Below are 9,282 nucleotides of genomic sequence, written 5' to 3'. Positions count from 1 at the left end.
GAGCGGTATAAATATTGACAAGGGGACTTTTGAGTTGAATAAAATGTTGACAATGGTCTAAGAAATATTCAAAAGGTACTGCAGCAGGTATGGCCGCTGCCCCGTGTCACTAAAAGAGCTGCACCGTGGGACCGGCGGGGCAGCGCTGCTGGGTAAAAAGCTCAGCACGGGAAAGGCTGAGAGGTGTATAGGGAATAAAATGCTGAGCATGGTAAAAGAGGTACAATAAAGGTACTGCAGGAGGGGTGGCCTCTGCCCCGTGCCGCTAAAAGAGCTTCTCTGAGGCACCGTCGCGGCTGCGCCGTTCCCGCCTTGGGCGCTTCAGGGCGGTTTTGAGGCGGGGGGAGCCCAGCGCGGCAGTGGCGGGAAAAGGGGGGTGCGGAGTATAAAAGGGGGCGCCGGCGTCGCGGCCCCTCAGTCGGGGGGCGGCGGCGGCGGCGGCAGGAGCTCCGCGGGCTGGCCCGGATGCGGGGACGCCGCCCTGTGGGGCCGAAGCCGCCGGCCCTGAGGCGCGGGGAAAGCGGCGTGGCAGCCGCGCATCGGCTCCGTCATCGGCAGCGCCGCTTCGTGCCGGTAGGCAGCGGGAGAACGCGGCGGCGGGCGGCGGGTGGCGAGTGCCGTCGGCGGGACGGGGCTTGGGCCGCCTGCGGTGTGCGATCTCCCGAGAGCAGCGGGGAGGGCCCCGGGGAGCGGCGGCGGGCGGGGCGCTGTGGGAGCCGGCGCATGTCTCCGAATGACCCGCCCGGCGCAACGCGCGAGGTACCAATGAAATAAAATAGAACACGGTAAAGTGCCACAGAGGAGCCGCACCTAGAGGGCTCTCCGCCCCTGCCCCGTGTCACTAAGAGAGCTGCACCGAGGGACCTTCGGGGCAGCGCTGCTGGGTAAAAAGAGCCGCACGGGAAAGGCTGGGAAGTGTGAGCGGAATAAAATATTGACAAAGGGAAGTGTGAGGGGAATAAAATATTGACAATGGTCTAAGAAATATCGAAAAGGTACTGCAGCAGGTATGGCCGCTGCCCCGTGTCACTAAAAGAGCTGCACCGTGGGACCGGCGGGGCAGCGCTGCTGGGTAAAAAGAGCCGCACGGGAAAGGCTGAGAGGTGTATAGGGAATAAAATGCTGAGCACGATAAAAGAGGTACAATAAAGGTACTGCAGGAGGAGTGGCCGCTGCCCCGTGTCACTAAAAGAGCTGCACCGCGGGACCTTCGGGGCAGCGCTGCTGGGTAAAAAGAGCCGCACGGGAAAGGCTGGGAAGTGTGAGCGGAATAAATATTGACAAAGGGAAGTGTGAGGGGAATAAAATGTTGACAATGATCTAAGAAATATTCAAAAGGTACTGCAGCAGGAGTGGCCGCTGCCCCGTGTCACTAAAAGAGCTGCACCGCGGGACCTTCGGGGCAGCGCTGCTGGGTAAAAAGAGCCGCACGGGAAAGGCTGAGAAGTGTGAGCGGTATAAATATTGACAAGGGGACTTTTGAGTTGAATAAAATGTTGACAACGGTCTAAGAAATATTCAAAAGGTACTGCAGCAGGTATGGCCGCTGCCCCGTGTCACTAAAAGAGCTGCACCATGGGACCGGCGGGGCAGCGCTGCTGGGTAAAAAGCTCAGCACGGGAAAGGCTGAGAGGTGTATAGGGAATAAAATGCTGAGCATGGTAAAAGAGGTACAATAAAGGTACTGCAGGAGGGGTGGCCTCTGCCCCGTGCCGCTAAAAGAGCTTCTCTGAGGCACCGTCGCGGCTGCGCCGTTCCCGCCTTGGGCGCTTCAGGGCGGTTTTAAGGCGGGGGGAGACCAGCGCGGCAGTGGCGGGAAAAGGGGGGTGCGGAGTATAAAAGGGGGCGCCGGCGTCGCGGCCCCTCAGTCGGGGGGCGGCGGCGGCGGCGGCAGGAGCTCCGCGGGCTGGCCCGGATGCGGGGACGCCGCCCTGTGGGGCCGAAGCCGCCGGCCCTGAGGCGCGGGGAAAGCGGCGTGGCAGCCGCGCATCGGCTCCGTCATCGGCAGCGCCGCTTCGTGCCGGTAGGCAGCGGGAGAACGCGGCGGCGGGCGGCGGGTGGCGAGTGCCGTCGGCGGGACGGGGCTTGGGCCGCCTGCGGTGTGCGATCTCCCGAGAGCAGCGGGGAGGGCCCCGGGGAGCGGCGGCGGGCGGGGCGCTGTGAGAGCCGGTACATGTCTCCGAATGACCCGCCCGGCGCAACGCGCGAGGTACCAATGAAATAAAATAGAACACGGTAAAGTGCCACAGAGGAGCCGCACCTAGAGGGCTCTCCGCCCCTGCCCCGTGTCACTAAGAGAGCTGCACCGAGGGACTCACGGCGGGGCGCTGCTGGTAAAAAGAGTCACGGGAAGGGCTTGGCAAGTGTGATCGGAAGAAAATGTTGACAATGGTTCAAGAAATATTCAAAAGGTACTGCAGCAGGTATGGCCGCTGTCCCGTGTCACTAAAAGTGCTGCACCGAGGGACCCACGGCGGGGCTGCGCTGCTGGTTTTAAAGAGCAGCACGGGAAAGGCTGAGAGGTGTAAAGGGAATAAAATGCTGAGCATGGTAAAAGAGGTACAATAAAGGTACTGCAGCCGGTGTGGCCGCTGCCCCGTGTCACTAAAAGAGCTGCACCGCGGGACCTTCGGGGCAGCGCTGCTGGGTAAAAACGCCCCCCGTAGCGCCCCCGTCGCCCGCGTCACGCTGCTCCGCCCCATCCTTTCGCGCACGCGCGTAATGTAGCCCCACCCCTCACTCCGCTCCCGGCCGCGCCCGTCGCTCCACCCCACCGTGGCTGCCCGCCGCTCCCCCCACCCGCCATGGCGGGTCCCCATATGGTATCCCTCGCCCGGTGCCGCCTCACGGACCCCTGCCGCCGCCCGCGGCCCCCTTCCCGCCCGGGGGAAATGCTTCAGGATTTAAAATGGTCAGAAAATAACAGTCACTAGAGCAGCCTTCGCCATTCCCCCTGCTCCCCCGAAGGGGAGGAGCTGTGCAGAGTCAGAGCACTCCTCCTTCCGAGGCGGTGAGAGGTGGAGAGGCCGGAGCTGGAGGCAGGGTTTCCCCGACGGGAAGCAGGGAGAATGTCAGCTCCCAGCAGCTCTCGGTGAGTGCTGGATGGACTCCGTGCTGGGCAGGTGGGAGATGTGGGTCATATTCATGTTCCCAGGAACTGCTGAAATGATAAGTCGCAGCAACCTCGCATGTCTGTGTGTAGAACCAGCTCTAATGCTGGCTGGCAGCCACGTGTGAGCTGGGAAATGAATATCAGGAGGCTGGGAACAAGTCCCAGAAATTGGTTAAAATGGGATGGACTTTTGCCAAGCATCTGAAAATTGCTTTTGTTTTGCTTTAGGAATTCAAAACTGAAGCGATTCTCAAGGTGTTTCTTGCAGCTGCTGTTGGCTGAACAGATTGGCACCTGATTTACCTGTAAAGTCCTGGCTTGTTCACTGCCTCTCACAGCTTGTACAGTAGCTGGAATCCCAGTGGTGCAGGGATGCACTGGAATTCCTGAGTTAATGTTAAGTCTTGCCAGATGATTTTTACGAGGTTAAATTCCAGTGAATCTGCACCAAAAAACTGGAAGCCCTGAAGCACAAGAAGCTGTGCTGCAAGACCTGATGGCCTCAGTGTGCTCCTGGCTGTACCTGTTCAGGTGTTCCCCTGCTGTGCTGTCTGTCAGAGCCGTGGGGATGGGCAGATCCAAAGAGCCGGAGTTAAACCCCACGGAGGCATTTTGGAGCAGGCGGGTGGGACCAAGGCAGAGCTGCTCAAGGACTGCAGGTAGAAACTGAAGCCCTCACAGGGAGAGCTGTGTAATCATCACAATCCTCTGCTTTTCCTATGACAGAACCTGTTCTTGGTCATTCCTGCAGTTTGCAGGGAGTAAAAATGCCCTTGAGGATTCCCTACTGGGACCAGCGATCCATATTTTGAGGGGAGTCCTTGAAACAGACCAGTGAGAAATGAGGATGCTGCAGCCAGAACAATGAGAATGGAGAGTCTGTCACTGTTATCCCCAGAGAACGGCAAATCACGACATAGGTCCAGGTTAAAAGATATGGCCAAAGCAGAGTTAAGACCTCATTTAATGAATTTCTCCTCTTTTATAGTGTAGTTTGCAATAAAGAAATTACATGATTGGCTTATTCACTCACCACCTCTCAAGGTGATAGGCCAAGCGGTAAGACACCCATCTCCAAATATTATTCTCACAAGACTGAAAACAATTATAGTGTTCTGACAACAATAGCAGGTGTAGAAATAGTTTACATTCTTACAAACTGTTACCCGTCCAGTTCTCATGAGAACGAAAGCTCTCACAGAGAAGCTGTGAGAAGCTGGATTTCTCTGTTTCTCAGCTAAAGGATGAGAAAGGAAAAACTTCACAAACTACAGAGCTGGAAAATTTCTCTGCTCCTGCCTTTTAGCATCCACAGAGAGTCCATAGTGAATGTTGTCTGGTGAGTCTCTTGATATCTGATCTAATGCTGTGCTGTCACCAAGTGACCTCATTCTGATTTAATGGTCCCAGTGTGCTGAAAGTACACATTGAAGTACAAAATGCCCATGGGAAGGTTCATGCTCCCAAGGGATTGGTCTAGGGATGTGCAGCTTCTGAACTGCACAAATAATTCAGATTGCCACAGCTGCCTGCTGGGCCATGGTTCTGGGCCAGGAGTATCAGGAAGGCGGCATCTTTGCTGCCAGCTCAACAGTTATTTTCCTTGGAACTATCAAGACAAAACCAAAATGGTGATCATGCCCCACTTGCAAACCACAGAGCATGATCAGTGCCGTAACTGTGTATTTTTTTTCCTGCTCTCTGCAACTCTCTCAAGGATGCCCTGAAGTGCTCTGGCTCATGGCAATATAATCTGTGTGTAACAGCTTCCCGTGCCTGTCTGTGCAGTGGGGTCAGTCACAGGCTGTCCCATAGAATCCCTGAGGCTGGAAAACCCTTTGAGACCATCAGGTCCAACTGCTGCCCCAGCACTGCCAGGGCCACCCCTTACCCCTGTCCCCAACTGCCACATCAAGAACCACCCACTGACAAAAATTGGGGTGAGGGCTGCAAGCACAGACAGTGCCATTGCTCACTGGCAGGGGGTCTGGGGGTTCCCAGAGGGCGTCCAAAACCCCTGGCCTTCCCAGGCAGGATGGCTGGTGTGGAGAACACAAGGTGCAGGTGGGAGCATCCCAAAGCCAGACTAGGGATCATTTCCCTGAAGTTCAAGGAACCCATGCTCAGAGCACCTTTAACTCCACTGTGCTTGGGACCTTCTTGTAGGTGTAGGTTTTTATGCACTTGGAAACAGATCTTGGGATCTGCCAGTGAATTCAGTGAATTGTCCCAGCCAGAGGCCTTTTGGCTGACCTAAAAAGTAGATTTTGAACCCTCAAGCCACAGGGTTTGTAGTGTTTTTCAACAGCAGAGCAAGACTCAATGGGTTATCCTGTTCAGCTGACCCCATGAGGGCCGGGTCAGCTGGGACAGCCCTTGCTGTCATGCGTTTTCCTCCCTCAGAGAAAGAAACCACTTGGCTTTACTCTGCAGGGTTCACTGAGGCTGTGAATTGTAATCCAGAGCATCTTCAGGCTCCCAGTGCTTGGGGCTGTGGTCTTTGGTGTGCAGAACACACCCCGATCTGTCTAATTCGGGTTTGGATGCACATTTCCAGTTACTCGGACTGGGAAGAGGCCAAGAGGGTGGTGGGAAGGGCTTTCTCCCGGGCCTGAACACCCTCAAGGCAGGGACGATTTTTAAATGTTTGTTGTCTTTTGTTTCCCAGCCCAGGGCTAAGTTGGTGTTCCCTGAATTGGATGCACAGTTAGGGCATCCAAAGGATCGTGGCAAGCGCAGCACTGAAAACATCAGGATGAAACAGTTCTCAAGAAACTCAACTTTCTAAAACATTTGTCAAGATAAAACAATACAGGAGTGACCTTGAAAGAAAAGCCCCTGTCAAGAAAAGCAGCAGGAGAACAGTTGTGAACAGAAACACTAAGGAATTGCTGCTGGCTCTCAGTCCCGGCGTCCTGTTTTTTTTCAGGCAGGTTTTGTACTGAATTGAAAGGCAGTTTTCTTGGCTCTGTGAGGCACCTGCATCCTACCTGCGGAAGGAGAAAGTGTGGAGCGGTAAGTGGGAGGAAGGACCATTTTTAGATCTACCCTTGGATTCCAGTTCCTCGTGGAGGGTCTGTGCTGCCTGAAGTACAAACGAAGTAAATCCTGGAGTACCTGTTCGTTCGCCTGCTGAGCTTGGAAGAGACACACTGGACATGAAATTCCAGGGAAGCTGCACTTGCAGTAGCGTCTGGAGCAAGAAGCAGTGGAAGCTGTTTGCTGTCTGCTTGTTCCCCACCTTCACCTCAGTTTCCTGGGGCCCCAGGTAATCATACATCACCTTTACTTTTTCCAAAGTCTTTGCTGAAGTGTTTCTAAATGCGGCAGTGAGATTTTCCATAGCTGGAATTTATTTCTGTTTTGGGAAGTCTGTCTCATTGTACAGTCTGTGATTTAACAGTTCCCATGAGAGGATAATCACTGTCAAAGAAGGCAAATGAAACCAAGAGCCTGGACTAGGCTGCCACAGGCCCCTGCCAAGCACAGGTTACAAAATAGCAACCCCCAGGTTACAAAAATACTAAACTAAAAGCACATGTTACAAAGTACAAAAAAACCCCAGCCCACAAAAATATAAAAAAAAAAAAAAATCAGATTGTGAAATACCAGAATAACCTAGTTCCAAAATAATAGAAAACCAAGTTAAAAAATATCAGAAAACTAGGTTTCAAAATCCCAGAAAACCAAGTTTTGAAATACCAAAGTAATTCGGTTCCAAAACAGTAGAATACCGAGTCCCAAATTACAAAAGTAATCCAGTTCTGCAATACCAGAAAACCAAGTTTCAGAATAGCAAAGTAACCTACTTCCAAAATACCAGAATACCAAGTTCCAAAACACCAGAATAATTTCCTTTCAAAATACCAGAATATTAAGTTCCAAAATATCAAAATGTCCCCATTTCAAAATATCAAATTCCAAAATACCAATTTTCAGATGCCCTATATGGGCAGGATTCCCAAACACAAAAGAATGCATTATTGTCAAAATGGGATCTGTGCTATCAAAATGGATACTTTCTGTTCTGAAAAGCTTTCGCCCAATGACCATCAATACTTGTATTTATTTTGATCATTTAGCCAGATGTAATAAGAATTTTACTTTAAAAGCCAACACTTATAGCAGTTTTCTGCTTAGTTCTTGTCTGTGAGAACCGGCATTTGGGCAGGAGAGCTGCGGTCAGGAGCAAAGGATGGAGTAATCTGCTCCCTGGATGGACAGGGAAAGACTGAGTAGCAGGCAAAGGGAGTATTTATAAACTATATCAATATTTCACAGAAATTCAGGGTAGACTAGCGATGGGGGGCTCGGGTTCTGTCGGAGCCTGTCAGGATTAGCCATAAAAAACCCAGCCAAACCCTCGTCCCCTCAAGGGATGTGTCAAACACTTCCACAGAAACACAATTTAGTAATGATTGCAGAGGAAAAATTACCTGTAATCGCTTATGATCTGGGGGAAATTTTCTCGTTAATTACAAAGCTAGGACATAGGGAATTTTGGAGGCAGAATCCCAATTTTGGCCACAGGCACCTGGCTGAGAAAGCCGGTTCTTTTCCACAGAAAGGAAAGGCCGGCACCCCAGTGTTTCAGGGACAGACAACGGCCCATGTATGGGAGGGAACAACTGGCAGGATCTTTCTCCACCTCACCCCCCGCTCCAAGGCACAGCAGGTCCAGGCATGACCAGCTGCTTTCAGAGGGGTGCCCGGGCACACCTGCACAGGGAGCTACTAGTTCACAGGGGCTGATGAAGGCATCCCGAGTGTCCCTCCAGGAATGACAGTTGGAGCATCCTAGCAGGAGCTAGGGAGCAGCCAGATGCACCTGGGCACCTGAGAATGCCGGGCAGCATGTGGGGTGCCATGGGGAAACTTTCAACTTTCCCCTTTTATCTTGTCAGTCCCTCCCCAGAGGCCCCAGAAAATAGAGGTATTATTAGGAGAAAAGGGGCTAAAATTGAGGGAAAAACTTCCTTTTCCATAATTGTCTCTATCAAAATTGAGGGGGAATCCCCTTCCCCTGCAATTTTAATAGTATCATTTGAAGGAAACCCCACCCCTTCTATGCTGTTAGGGTTATCAACTGACAGCAAATCCCCATTTCCCATTATTTTCTAGTTTAAATGGAAAGGGAAAACCTTGACTGTGCTATTTTATGGGTTTGAATTAAGGGTAACTCCTGCATTTTCATCATCCAAATGTGTAAATGGAGGGGGAAGCCCAGTTGTCCCCCCTTTTTAAGGGTTTGAGCTGAGGGAAAAATTACTCTTTCTGTATCATTTGAGAGATTTAAAGTGAGGAAACCCCCTCTTTTCCAAATATTTTAGAGGATTAAATTAAAGGGGAGAAGCCATTTATTTGCCATTGTATTAGCTTAAGTGGAGGTAAACACCCCATCTCCTCATTTTAGGGGTTCAGTTAAAGGAAGTGCTCCCTTTTCCAGCATTTTAAGGGTTTAAATCTGCATTTTAGGGCACTTCTACCCATGCCCCGGTACCAAATATCTTATATGGGAGTAAGCCCAGCACATACATAACCCTAACAGCACCCAGGAGTCTATTAGTTTTGTTATTTTTATTTATAATGTATCTAGCCCTAATTAGAGGTCCCAATGCGAGCTTCACCATTCATATAATTACTATTCTTCTCCACCCTACTTAGCCACATGTGAAGTACTACTTACTAATCACTAAGGAACAACTGTACAAATTAATAGCTAGTTATCCCACTTAGCTATCTACACTGCCAAAATACAAAGTTTTACTTCTTACCTGGTCTCTGCCCTTTTGCTTGATGTAGCTGTAGTAAAAAAGAAGGTATCATCAATTCCCTGAAGAGCTTTTTTTCTCTCTCCAGCCCTTTACTCATTTTGAATTTACACCAGAGGAGCCAAGCAGCTATAGCTCCTTTGACAGCTTTTATACATTGTAGTAATTACCTCCTCCCTTTTCTGGGGCATGATGGGAATGAGAGGCGGACCCGGCCAGGGGTATATTAACCCCAGCCTTTGCCAAAGGGATTCATTTCCTCCCTGGGATTGCCTGGGATGGGAGATCTCCTCTCATTTCAATGAAGGGGGCCTTTCAGCTTATATCAGGTTTTTTTTCCTCCCCAGTAAATGCTTTTGGCCTCTAAAGCACCAGTGGTTTTGAAGACATTGGGAAGAA

General features: G+C 51.3%; 1 long non-coding RNA gene across 1 annotated transcript; it reads right to left on the bottom strand.

The window, feature by feature from the left end:
* Nucleotides 1–2,849: 2,849 nt before the first annotated feature.
* Nucleotides 2,850–8,988, bottom strand: LOC138117181 (uncharacterized). The gene is made up of 3 exons (XR_011154561.1): nucleotides 8,887–8,988; nucleotides 6,230–6,535; nucleotides 2,850–6,102 (listed from the first exon to the last, which is right to left on the bottom strand). It is a non-coding gene; the product is annotated as an uncharacterized lncRNA (long non-coding RNA).
* Between the last annotated feature and the right edge of the window lie 294 nt (nucleotides 8,989–9,282).

The sequence above is a fragment of the Aphelocoma coerulescens genome, chromosome 11, assembly GCF_041296385.1.
Source record: "Aphelocoma coerulescens isolate FSJ_1873_10779 chromosome 11, UR_Acoe_1.0, whole genome shotgun sequence".
Classification (NCBI taxonomy): domain Eukaryota; kingdom Metazoa; phylum Chordata; class Aves; order Passeriformes; family Corvidae; genus Aphelocoma; species Aphelocoma coerulescens.
The sequence above is the reverse complement of the archived record's forward strand: the minus strand, read 5'-3'. Positions and strand labels throughout refer to the sequence as shown.